Here is a 13065-nt window from a genome sequence, read left to right on the forward strand (position 1 = left end):
AAACTTAAAAATTATTTTGTGCGACTAGAATTACTCCATTTCCCTCTGATGTATTCCAAGAGGGTTACAGTTTGATCATCTGGTGTATTGTTAAAGGGCGTTTTGAAAAAAAAAATCTTTATTGACTTAAATAATATGGAACACATCACTGCACAGTAAGAAAGCAGTATAACATATGTAGAATGGTCTGAAATGCAGTGGTTTTATAGCTATGGATAGTTTCTTGAAAATGACTCATTTTGGGGTATATATGATTTTTACAAAGTTGCTTTGGCTGATATGTGGCTGCTAAAACTTCTTTCTAAGATGCTATCATCATTTCTAAATTGGAAAGTGTTGTTACACTTGGATTTCTGCTATGGTCCTGGCAGGTCAGGCTGGTTTTCATTTTTGTGTTATTGCCCTTACTTTTCTAAGTGATATTACAGACTAAAGAAATGTCTGCAGCCATAGGCTAGTCTCGCCTATTGTCTGCAGTCTAGACAGGCTATAGAAAACTCCCTGTGACATATAATAGGCCAAACAATTTGTAGCCTTGTTTATCCCTACAAATTCACTACTGGGGGAAAAAGGATATAGTATTTTATTGAGAGTAGGTAATATTACAATCTTTTAGCCTTTCTCGGAATGACCGGAAATCAGGATAGGCTTATACACTTGAACAATTCTTCCTGTATTATTTGGTCCTGGACAAAACCAACCATAGCTCACAGAAACTGACTTAACCAAATAATTTCATCCTAACTGCAGAGTTTTGTTCTGAGTGTTTCTGGTAAGGTATCTCATCTTTGTTTCGGGGTTGGGAGAGGCTTTTCTCTTCCTCTTTGCTCGCCTCCATGGCTTCCTGTGAGTCTCTGAAGAGCACACTGGGAGAGGTGCCAGGTCCTCAGGGCAGGATGACTTCCCTATGGCTGGCACGTGGCTGAAGCTTGCTGTGACATTCTGCCATTGCTGTAGTGACTGCTGTGTCGTCCTCCAGCCCAGCACTGATGGGTCATCATTGTGCTTAGGACAAAAGGGCACCCACTGCCTGAGACAATGCGCAGCTACAGAAAGCCAGATGGGCACCCATAGGGTGAGCCAGCCCACTGAGAATCAGAGTTCAAATCTAAGACTGGTGCTTGGCTGGGGAGAGAGACTGGGTTTGGGCAGGAAACAATTTAAAAGCAAAAAACAGTACTGAGCGGGTTGTGTCACCAGGATAAGGATGTCATGCTATCTGTATCAGAAAGTAAAGGGTGCTTGCACGCTGTTGACCCATTTCCCTTTGGAGCCCAGTGCACTGAGTAGATGCCTGTCTGTGGGAGAGATCTCCGTTCTTTCTCCTGGTGTTGATATGGCTGAGACTCCTGCTAGGTGGGAGAGGAAAGCTATCTTGTGCCAAGGTCTGACTTCCTGAGGGAGGCTGGCATTATGGGTGTGGGACCTGGGCAACACATTGGGCCCTGTCTTAAGAGAGCCATGTTGTTGGTTTAGCATTGCGCCGGTATTGTCCTGTATGAAAAATTTTTCAATAAGCCCAGCACCAGCTTTGTCCGCGAGAGTAGTGTTCTTAATACCACTCACGAGGTAGCCCAGAATGAGCAGTTGAGGCCTTTGCCTACATCACTAGGGAGAAGTAGTTCGAGAAATGGAGTATGTGCTGTTGAATGCATCTTCTTATTTTAAGAAAAAGTCTTTAAAATGTTGAATGAGAAGGGCGATGATGTGACGCCATAACCATTCTGGACACATATATAGCTGATACTGGGGATTGTAATTCGCCTACAACACACCATCATGATCACATGAAAACTACTGAAAGTGTAGCAGGACCAGGGAATCAGCGCTCCGTGATGGGTGCACCTGGCCTTCGCTGCCCATGTGGCTCCTGAGGGTTCCCCATCAAGACTTCTAGCGGTGATGAGCCCATTTGAGTCCAGGGACTTCCCTCCCCGTGAGCTTTGGCACCTGAGGAGAGGGACCCGGGTACCACCCATCACTAATATTGGCTCCTGTCTCAGCTGGCGCTGCAGCTGCTGCAGGGAGTCCCAGCCCCATGCCCGGGCCCCCGTCTATTATATACAATTATCTGGAGGATCACGGAGGGCCGTGGCTTGGGTCCAGATTCTCTGATGCCATTTATTATGAACTTCCGAGGGGGAAAGCAGAGGATTGGACGTGAAATTGAAATCATCAGAGCGAGTTTTCTCCATCCTCCTCATTTTATTCTTTTTGTTGCATTCCAATGGCAGAGCTAGAAGCAGTATCTTAGGACCTCTGACGGAAGTGGGAAATGCAGAGCATCCGAGTTTTCGGGCGGGACACATGATTCTGTGTTTATGTAGCACACATTCCTGCTTGTTGGATTTCAGCAATGTATCTGGAAAATACACTATACATGTTTATTTTCACAGATAGGGGTCTGTTTTCTTTACAGAGCAGGTGCTTTATTCCCATTAGCATAAATAGAAGTTATTGCCAAGCCAAGGAAAGAGGAGACTGCTTTTCATTATTTGCCTGTAGTTTCTGTTCTATTTGTGCATTCAGAAGTTACTTAGTGGGTGCAGGCACTATTTAAATTTTCTGAGATCTGAAAAAAAAAAGTCTAGCTCTTGAATGAGTTTGTGAGAACTCCCAAACTAAGGGATGAAATCTGTTTGGGTGGTATATGATCCCATTCAATTAATTGAGGCCCGGGCAAGATAACAAGTCATAAATTAACTCTAAATATAACCTGAAAATATCAAGTGTATTTTCCTTTAGAATACACTTGGAGGGAGCTGTTAGTCATTGTTGGATTTGTTTTTCAATGATGTGTGAACACACATATTTTAAAGAATTAGAAATGAAAATTAGCACTGTGGCTTTTCCCACTGAATAGCAAGCTTTTCTCCATCTAGGAAGCTGATTTTAAGAGCCCATGGGCCAGTGAGGATAGAATTATTCCCGTGTCCTGGTGATTGACAGTCAGCCTGTGTACCTGTCTTTCTTGCAGATGTGTGTTCTAGAAAGCCCACTGCCTTTGTTAATGCTTCCGCGCTGTCACACACATGCGGCTGCCGTAAATACCCCCTAACAACTATGTTTGCTGCTTATCTGAATTAGTTAGAATGCTGTTTGCAGCACCAGTTTAGAAAGAAGCAGTTTATCTTCCACCTCGTATTATTTCTTTTTCCATTAACCTCTTCCAGGGGAGATTCTGTTTTCAGTTGTGATAAATACATGTAGGTTTTAAATCCTTGATTACATTTTTTGCGGCAGTCCCATGACCAAATTCCCAAATCATTTTCAGCTTAAAGCAGGGTTTGAAAAATAAAATGGGAGCTTAAAAACTGTGATTTGGGAAATTTTAATTTTTCTTGCCTTAGTTTTGTTTGTTATCCCTTTCAGTAATTGCCTTAGGAGACAGCCACAAATCTTTAAATTTTAATTCTTAACTTTGGTGGCATTTCAAATAGCTTGTTTGATATGACTATTAGGAAATCAAAAGAATAGCATTCAGTTGATAATAAACATCAACAAATATAGCACATAATATATTTTAAAAGCCTGGAAAAAATCTTAGAAAATGTGAGTATAGGAGATCAAAGTAACTTTTTAAAAAGTTATGGTTTTCAGTGTCTACTTGCATACTTTTTAAACTTTTGAAATAAAAGTTTATAGTCTATTTGAATGGAATTGCAAGATGGAAAAGGACTTGTGTGATGCACTTTAGAATAATGGTCAAAATGTTTGAGAATGTAAGATGTCTTCGTAGGAAGACACCTTCAGGGGTCTGCACAGGCAGGCAGAATAATAGCAGGAGAGTTATTGAGCCATTTCTCTGTCTCTTACAGGACAGGTCAGTGTGGTCACAGCTAATATGTTGGAGGCGCTGAGAGTCCAAATGGCTTTGGGAGACAGAAAGACAGCGTGGTTGTGGTTTTCGAGTGTGGATTACACTTAGGCCCTGACTGTTTACTTTATGGATCTCCTTCGGGTTTTCCAGTAGGACAGGATTACGTTGATTTGCCACAAGAAGCCTATGTGTGTAAACGTGAAGAAGGGGCATTACAGTTCCGAAAATACAGAGTTAACTGGAATCGGAGCTGTTAAACCCGAGTCCTTTTCTGCGAAAGAACTGCATTTGAAATCGGTTGCTCCCATTACTACGCTTTAGGGAGACAGTTGCCCTGCCCAAGGTACACCTGGCTGCTTTGACACCTCCCGAATTACACAGCAGTACCGGCCTCGGCTTAGCAAAGTCCAGGTAGGAGTGCTCAAGGCACCTGCCAGACTCTTGAAGATATTTGCAAGTAATGGTTTATTCTTAAGTGGATAAACAATAGCCACCGTAACAGTAAGCATTCTTACTCGCCAGTACCGAACACTGCATCTGGGTTGCCCACCGCAGAAAGAGAAAGGCTTGGACATAATTTCTGCTTTGATGCCAGCCATTCGGACAGAAACGCAAAGTGCAGACACCTGCTTTTGTTGATGATGTTTAGGTCTTTCATGACACAGAAACTGCACTGGACTTGGTGACTTTTCCGTGAATTGCGCGTGTTGTAGTCACAGCCCTGGAAATACAGTAAACTCGGATTCAGATGCACATTTGTGAAGGCAGATTTGGAGTCTGCTAATAACATAATTATATAAAATAAGCCACTTTGAAACAATATATAAATTCAGTTTTTGTGCTAAATTGTAGCATTTGAAATGAAATAATTTGGATAAAGTATGATTATAATTTTAGTATTAACCCGGTTTCTTCTGGGGGAAAAAGTGCCTAATTTTAAAAATAAAAGGCACTATTAATTCCAAATAAAGTTACAATTACTCATAGTGAATTAAATAGTGGTAGCTTTCATCTAGGTAATTATATATGTAAAAGACCATGATTAAACTAATTATTATATAAATAATGTGCTTACACAGGTAGCATCAGCTTATGAAAATGGACTTACAGGATTAATGTCTTCAAGGAATTTTTCCTGAATTGATAAGAAAATGTTTGATTTATATGAACTATGGGGTAGCTGATTAAAAGAAAACCCTAATATCTAATTTTATAAAAGCCAAATTAACGTGTATACAGTAATTTGCAACACTCAATGAAATACTCTGAAGCAAGAACCAGTTTGTATAATTAATCATTTTATGATTCTTCTGTGGTTTCAAACTGTCATCTTCAATAGCAGTTTGGGGTCTGAAGCAGCCATTAATTATAGTGTTAATTTTTTTTATGGCTGACAAAATTGTATTTAGTTTTAGAATTTCGGAACTGCTGAATTCTATCTTGAAGAATTGCCACCTAGAACAGTAGCCTCAAATCACAGCTTAGAAAGCCGAGCGTGCAGCTGGAGCGTGCGGAGCTACCTGTCGGCGTGGAAAGTGAGAGTGCACTGTTGATTTCCTCTGTGTGTATGTGTGCTACCCTGGGCATAGCTACATTCATGTGAAATCAGGTCTGGTTCTGCATGTTTATGCCGTGAGAGTTGGGAAATGGAGTGAATTATATTCTACTTGGAGCGTTTCCCTGAGTTTTACAGAATGTCAGCTATCGGAACAGCTCTTAAATATTAAAATATTAGTATTGAAGGAATATCCAGGCCTCTGAGGCTAAAGAAGACATTTTACCATTTTCCTCTTAAGCTGGTAGACACAGAAAAGTGATCAGTGGGCCGGCCAGTCCTCGGCTCCTTCTAATGGCCACTGGCGGTTTCCCTTGGGTGGACTCATCACTTTTTATTGGTCGCAGCATTACATTCTTTTAGATGGAAAAGCAGCACTTTGTACTATAATGAAGACTAGCTTCCCTTTAGGGTCCAAGTTCAGGTAGCTGACCCTGAACCCAGATCAACATTCAGTAACTTGTTGAGCGACGAGCCAAGGGTCCCCAGGTAGAAATTCCCCGGGGAAAGCCTACTTATTGGCCACAGTCAGAACAGAGCCTCCACGTTGGCTGCAGACGGGCACACAGGAGGGAACTCCTCCTAGTCGCACAGACCAGGCTATGGTGAAAACAGATTGAGGGGGAGAGTGCGTCCTCCTCGGTCTCCACTCATTTCCTCCATCCTGTGCTTTTAAAAGTGAGCAGCTGGCCACTAGTGTAATGAAAGAGTAACCACTGAGTCCAACAGTTGTCAAACCACTGGAAAAATGCTTCCTTTTCATTGTGCTTTTTTTGGACACTATAGATACAGTAAATCATGAACAGCATTATAAAACTACTCTTTTATGCCCAAACATTTGGTGGGAGAGAATGACATGTCTTTTATTACCTTGGTGAATGTTTTTAAAATGTTTAGCAATAAGCCTTCTTTTTGTCAAAACTACTGCGAGGCAGCGGTTGCTAAGAATTTACTAGAAAAGCCTATAGTTCATGTTGGAAAGAGCAGGGATGTTTCTGGGCTGCAGGACGGACTGGTTCGAGTGCACAAGCTTTCACTCCTTCCTGCTCTTTTCTGTGCTACAGAAAAAGTGAAGTTTAGGAACTTTATTTTCTGCGATTGCCCAGCAGCCGTTGTTTTTAGTGTTTTCTCCTTTGGATAGAACTGCTTGTTTCAAACAGAAGGAAAAAAATCTATGTAGAATCCTTGAAAGACTTTGGAAGAAAGGGTGCGATTTTAACATAACCGTGAAGCATCCCTGTGCATTCACCTTTCTGCTGCCGCTGTTGATCTTCAATCTCAGTGACTTAAAGACTTCAGAATTTTGCTATGCTGCTTACAATGCTAAATTTTGATGTGGAAGATATTTCTATGTGCTAACTTCTCAAGGCACTAGTCCATAAATATTTCCTTTGATTTTGTTGGCTGATGGAGAAAGACGCCTATTTGTAACTATTTGATACTTTTTAGGCCCTACTTTCATTTCTTTCCTTAATTAGGTAGTAATGAGTGTTTTCAAAGTGTCAGTCTGAGAAACATGCAGTAAAAAGAAAGGAGTCACTTGGAAGATCCAGCGAAAGGGACCAAAAGTAGCAGAAAAGGTTCAGAGTTAGTGGGCAGTTTTCTTAGGCAGGATTTTTTGGAGGAAAACAAATTCACAAGTAGTCAGCTATCATCCACACCCAGTAGGTTTGAGTACTGTGAAGTATTACAGCACTATTCGCCTCCCTGCTAACAGTAGCACACTCCACAGAGCAAAGGCTAATACAGCATTCTCTTTCTCTTTCTTTCTCTCTCTCTCTCTCTCTGTCTCTCTCTCTCTCTCTCTCTCGGCATCTCTCAGCGTCTCTGAAACTCTGGCCACCCATGGTAGAACATGGCAGCACCTCGATGCCCCTGCATCCTGCTTTCTGGCCGACATTCTGGTCCGTGGTCTCATTCATTGTTTGCTGTGATGCCGGGCTATCCCAGGCTGCCCTGCAGCATGGATGCCCGGGACCTCCCCATGGCTGTTGGGGTGCTTACGGCCTCCCACTTCGCTGCCATCTGTGTGCGTGTGGCAAAGAGAATTGTCCTGGAAAGAAAAAAAGGCTTGTCCCGAGTACAGACATGTACTTGTGCCCTAGGAAGTTATTCACCTCCTGAATTTAGGGACATCAAGAATGGTCCTTTAAATGGCTGTGAGAGATTTAGGAAGGGGTTAGCAGTCGTTCTGTGAAAACCAATGTATGCACCGTTTGTTTGTTGCAAGTGCGTTCGAAAATATCTGGCATTAGCGTGAAGGGGTCAACGCAAAGAAGTCTGTAACAGCAAAATCTTAATTTTTGGGTGAATTCAGATGAATTGTTTTGTATCTGTTTGGAATCAGCGGTTAAGTTAATAGTCTCAGACTTTTTTGTAATGACTCCATTTAATTGAGAGATTACAAAGATGCCTATGAACCACACAGCCATGGAATATTTATCTGGAAACCCAGCGTCCTCCCCACTTAATGTGTTTGCCGTGCCTAATGTAACTGAGAAACCAAACCGAAATGAATGAGTACTCTTCTAATGTCTTAACTATCCAAGATGGGTTTTTTTTTTTTAATCAACCTACTTTTAAACTAAGTAATGTTTGAGACAGATTTTTGTTTTCCAACAAGAAATGCGGCATTGGGCTAGTAGGAATCCTGTTGACAACACAGCTATTTAAAATCAGCTGCTGGGCATTATAAACCCTGAAAAATTACTTTAGAAAAGGAGGGAGGCTTGACTGAGGACTGTTCAAAATGGTTAGCCATGTGCTTATAAAAAGAAACACATGAATGATATTTGTATGTTTAACCCTGGTTATAAAAACCCCCTTGATTTTTACAACGGCATGTTCAGCAGTTACAAACTCTTACGGTGTTGGGTGAAACCGTAGAATCCCATTGCAGGAAGTCCTGGAACCGGGACCTTGCTGAATGAGGATGCACTGAATATGTGAAGGAAGAACACCGTGTGTGTGTGTCTGCACTCACAGAATAATTATATCTTGCTTTTTACCTGAGCAATGAAAAGTAACCAACAGAATTTTTGTTAAGATCTAAAAGGAGTTTGCACACCCAGCTCATGCATGACAGCTGTGATTCAAGGAGGACTGCTTAGCAAAGCATTTGTGTTTTTAAAGATATGAGCTTTTAAAAAATTAAATGTACTCTAGAGAGGTGAAGAAAAAAGAAAATAGGGGGGAAAGAGGGCAAAAAATTGCAAGGAGAAAGCAGCATTGTGTCCCAAGTTTAGAATGTACGAACGTGCTAAACTTGATCTAGTTTTTGGTCTTCTTTAATATTTCTAACATCCAAGCTGCCTGCTCTGACACATCGAAAAGGGAAGCTCTGTGTTGGTCACACCGTGCCCTGGCTGTGCAGCAAATAGGCTGTGGAAAACCGGGAACAAAACCATGGCCTGGGGGCTCTCTGGGGTCCCTGGCTCTGGCCTCCTAGTCGGTGGGACTTCCCACGTCCGCTCCAGGCCCCCAGTGGTTGGGCTGCGGAGCTCGTGGCAGCCTCAGCCCTCTCTCGGACGATCCCCGACGGCAAGTCCCCCAAAGCCATCTCCCCCGGAACCTTCCCACCACCCTGCTGCTCTGCTTTCACTTTTGACCCTTCTCCCAGCACCCTCAGAAGACAAACAACAACCTTTAGAATCTTCTAACAGGTGATTCACACTTTCCCTGCCCACTGCTCTGCCCTGGAATGCAGGCCATTCTGCCCCGGGTGAGGCCCTGGGTTGCCTCACACCTTGAGTGAGTTATGTGGTCTTTAGCAATGCAGCTCGGAGTATTTGCCTTCCCTGCCCCTACGAGGAAGGTCTCCACAGGGCTCCTCCACAGCGGCTCCCAGCCCACAGAGTTAACTATTAACAGCAACTTTTTTTTTAAAAGGTAACATTTTAAAAAAACAGGGAGATTTCGGGGTAGAACCGCTGAGTGTGCCCCAATGCATCTCATTTCCAGGTGGTTTCGTTTGAGTGACAATTTCAGGACCACGGATGAGTGTCTGTTCCCTGATGAACTCGCCGGACTTTGTTCACTTCCGGGTCAGACTGCCTCATCCCCACTGACAACTGAGGCAATGAGAGGTTACGCACTTGCTCATTGCCAGCAGCCGCGAGGAGAGCAGGACTTAAGTCTCCTGTCCAAATCCCAGCTTCATTTCACCTCCTCCTCAGTAATTTCCTCCAGCCCTGATTCCCTCGGGATCACTCCGTGTGGGTGCTTGCTGGCAGAGCTGGGATTTATTGCTGGGCATTGCAGTGCCTTATTCAGTTAGCGAAATGAGGACGTTAGAGAGACTGGGTAGCCTGGCTACAGGGGCGGTGGTTGCAGGGATCTGGAGGAGCGTGTGTGTCCTCCTTGAGCTGTGCTGTGGCTTGGGATTCAGAGCAGCACAACATCATTCCAGGAGTCCTCAAAGCGTGCTCCTTTGGTTTAGCAGTGTCCCATTTTCCTCTTGCTTCTCATATTTTTAATTGAAATTGTTCATCAGAAATGGGTACTTGCAGATTTTTTTTTCCTATCACAAATGCAAATGGGTTAGAGTGATTCCACACAATAACGTGTTCAGGGTTGTGAATCCACAGTGAGGCCCTAGACCTACCCCCTCAGTGACTTGATAGAAACTTGAAGAGCTGCTGAAACAATGTTATTAACTTGCCATTCGCTTCCCTGCTACTTGCTTGACACACAACAGATAGCAGGCAACGCTGTACTTGTCACGGTAAGAAGATAAATTTTAGACTATGCATTTTGGGAACGTCAGGGAGAATTTTTAAAAACTGTGTGCCAGTGTTCATACATTTTTTTGACCTATAAAAACATGTTAATTAATTTCATCTGTATTTCATAGTTGTCATTTTCCCCAAGGATGTACTGCTATAGCTTTAGTTCTAACTCAGAGCCTGGCAGGTAATTGGTATTCAATTAATGCTAACTGAATGAGTTTTGCATAAATGTGTGTGCTAGTTGGGACAGGAAAGCAGCCTTATTTTTTTTTAACAAAAGGAGTTTCCCCCCCTATTGAATAGGTAAGGTCACTGGGTTAAGGGCTCCCAGAAAGGAGTGGATTTGTGCTGTTGAGTCCCCAGGGCTAGCAGCAGCTGATTAGCGAGGAGGACGGCTACTGCAGGAGCTGCCAGGGTACAGAGGACAGTTCTGTCCAGACTGTGCTTCCAGCCATGGAGATTGAGATGAGCAAAGTGGCTGACTTGGTGTTCCGGACACCTGTTTGAATGACTGGGCATTTAGTTTCACCTGCAAAGGTTACTATTTTAGCTGTAGAAACAGCTTGTAAATATACACTCATGTGTTCAAGCTGAGATGCTGCTTAGAGTGCTTCCGGAGGGTGATAAACCTAAAAATAGGAACCTCTGTATCTCACCTTCTAAATCTAACACTGCACTCATTGAGCTGTTATTGTAGACGAGTACATGAGAAAGGTCTGATGGGATAAAGGATGTAAGTTCATTCACGTTTCTAGAAGCAACCGGAATACTCTAGAATTGTTTCTGACCCATGAAATTTTGCTATGAATCATTCAATCTTTGACAGGAAATACTTAGCAGAACAATTGGATTACGTTTTGCCCACCTGTGTGAAACTTTAGCAGATCAAAGGGGACAAATTCAGACTGCTGTGGAAACCTTTGTCACTAGCGATCTGTGCTTTTGCAAAGTGTACTACTCAGTTACATCCCTGTAGAGGTCAGGTGTGCTGCTTCCACCCGGTTACTTCTGCTTAACAGTGATGTGTAAAGCTGACAGATTGACCTTTGAGAAGTCACATGTGCAATCTGATGCAGCATAATTGATAATTCTGTTCCAAACTGCCTGGGCCTGTAGTCACACCATAATATTCTATCATCTTACCCAAGTTGCTACTTACAGTCTTACTGCTGCTGCACCCAACACATGAACCTGTTTCACTATTTCCTTTCCGGAAACTATTCTGTGTGGTAACATATTAACTTAAACTTGAGCCATTTTAACAACTATAGCTTTGTCTAGGAGCCATACTGATTAAGTTCTTTGCTATTTGTCTCTGTTGTGTTCCTCATTGGGTACATACCCTTAGCTTGCTTCTCGCCTCCTAAGCGAGAAAGCGGGAACTATTTCCCTGAGCTTTTACTCTCTCTTCCTGGGCTTTTTTGTGGTTCTTTTTGGAAGTGTTGGGAAAAAATAATAGTAGACCTGTCCCTGCGTCTGTTTGCTGCTCTTTCACGTACCTGTTTGTGAACTTTTTTGCGTAATTTATTTTGAGGGAGGGGTCTCACTTCCCCAAGTGCATCCTCTTCCACACTGGAAGAGGAAAGGAAGTGATGCTGGGATACAGAGGAGCCCAAAGTAAGGAAAACGGCAGAGGGGTTAGCAGATTCACCCCTTGGGATTGAGAACTTGTGTGGATGCTTAAAAAGAAACTCAGAACTAAACAAGCTGCCTTATTGAAACTACAAACTTTTAATCTCAGGGCTATACCCTTAAGGATATATACTTTGTGAAACGATGTTGCTACTCTGCAGTAAGTTTTTTGGCTTCACAGCCTCTGACAGTTTAAAAGCAAAGGTTCTCTTTGTTTGGTTCTGTGCAGTGGGTCGTTCTGCAGAATGGTCCCAGTGTCTGCAGTTATTTGCCTTGTCCTTGTTCATTTTTGAAAGTGCCTATTGATTTGGATGAATGTGTGTTCCTACCGTTTGAGTATGTAACAAGTGTGGCGCTGATACATAGAAAAGGATTACACTGTGTTATAGGGTAATATCCCAAAGAAAATGGTTCTAAAGCCTAAATCAATTTTACCCTATATGGAGTCATTGAGATTTCTACTCAGTCCTGCTTTTCATCTTCAAATCATTTTCTAGTCCAACCACTTGCCTGATACCGTTAAGCACTATAGTTTTGGAAGATATGTAGAGAAATGGTCTTTTAAAACAACCAACAAAAATTCATACATAGAATTTGCAGGGAGTTGGGGTTTCATTCTTCCTCACTGAGTTGTCCACAGAAGATGAAGTCATTAGATGTGTGCACGCCCCGCCCCCATTTTTTGGGTAAGTCCATTTAGCATACTGCATACTAGAGATGCAGACATTGGCAGCAGAGTACATTAGCACTGAAGCTTGCTAGCTTTTACCCTTGGTCAAATTACTTAATCTGTGTATGCCCCCGGTTCCCCCTTCTTTCAAATGGAAATAGTTTCTAGTGTAGAGTCCTATCACATACCTTATGAAATGGGAGTTAGTATATTTAAGGTGCTGAGAACTCCCGGTAATAAGTGGTGGCTGCCCTGCCCGTTGTTTTTAATTGTCCCACAGGTTTTGTTGGAAAAGATCAAGCACTGTGTCATGGTGGGAGGGCCTCATTGCACATGTAAGCTCCTCTTCTGCCGTGTCTATTGACAACATTAGCAACACTTCAGGAAAAGGATCAATGGCATCCAGAGGGAGGCACCAGCACATTTATTTGAAACCTTGCTCAGTAATGCCATTTAGCACTGTGAGTCTGGGCGGCTTGGGAAGAATGTGCATTACTGAAACAAGGAGTTTCACGTGTCTGCTATAACTGCATGGCTCGGGGTAAGCTTTCAAAGTTCGGTCACGAAAAGCTCTCAATCCATGAGAATGACGTTGTTCTCTGAAGTTAGACTATTTGGTTCCGCTTTCAAGGGTACTGTCGACCTCTGGCGGCAGGGTCCC

The 13065-nt window shown here is 42.8% G+C and overlaps 1 protein-coding gene and 1 long non-coding RNA gene across 3 annotated transcripts in view; one reads left to right on the forward strand and one right to left on the reverse strand.

Annotated features, from left to right (window-relative positions):
- Window positions 1–13065, forward strand: part of DYNC1I1 (dynein cytoplasmic 1 intermediate chain 1) — a 263740-nt gene that overhangs the window by 249673 nt on the left and 1002 nt on the right. The gene's annotated exons all lie outside the window — the stretch shown is intronic.
- LOC131482799 (uncharacterized) lies at window positions 1993–8217 on the reverse strand. The gene is made up of 3 exons (XR_009247302.1): window positions 7493–8217; window positions 4447–4541; window positions 1993–2572 (listed from the first exon to the last, which is right to left on the reverse strand). It is a non-coding gene; the product is annotated as an uncharacterized LOC131482799 (long non-coding RNA).

The sequence above is a fragment of the Ochotona princeps genome, chromosome 20, assembly GCF_030435755.1.
Source record: "Ochotona princeps isolate mOchPri1 chromosome 20, mOchPri1.hap1, whole genome shotgun sequence".
In the NCBI taxonomy this organism is placed as follows: Eukaryota; Metazoa; Chordata; class Mammalia; order Lagomorpha; family Ochotonidae; genus Ochotona; species Ochotona princeps.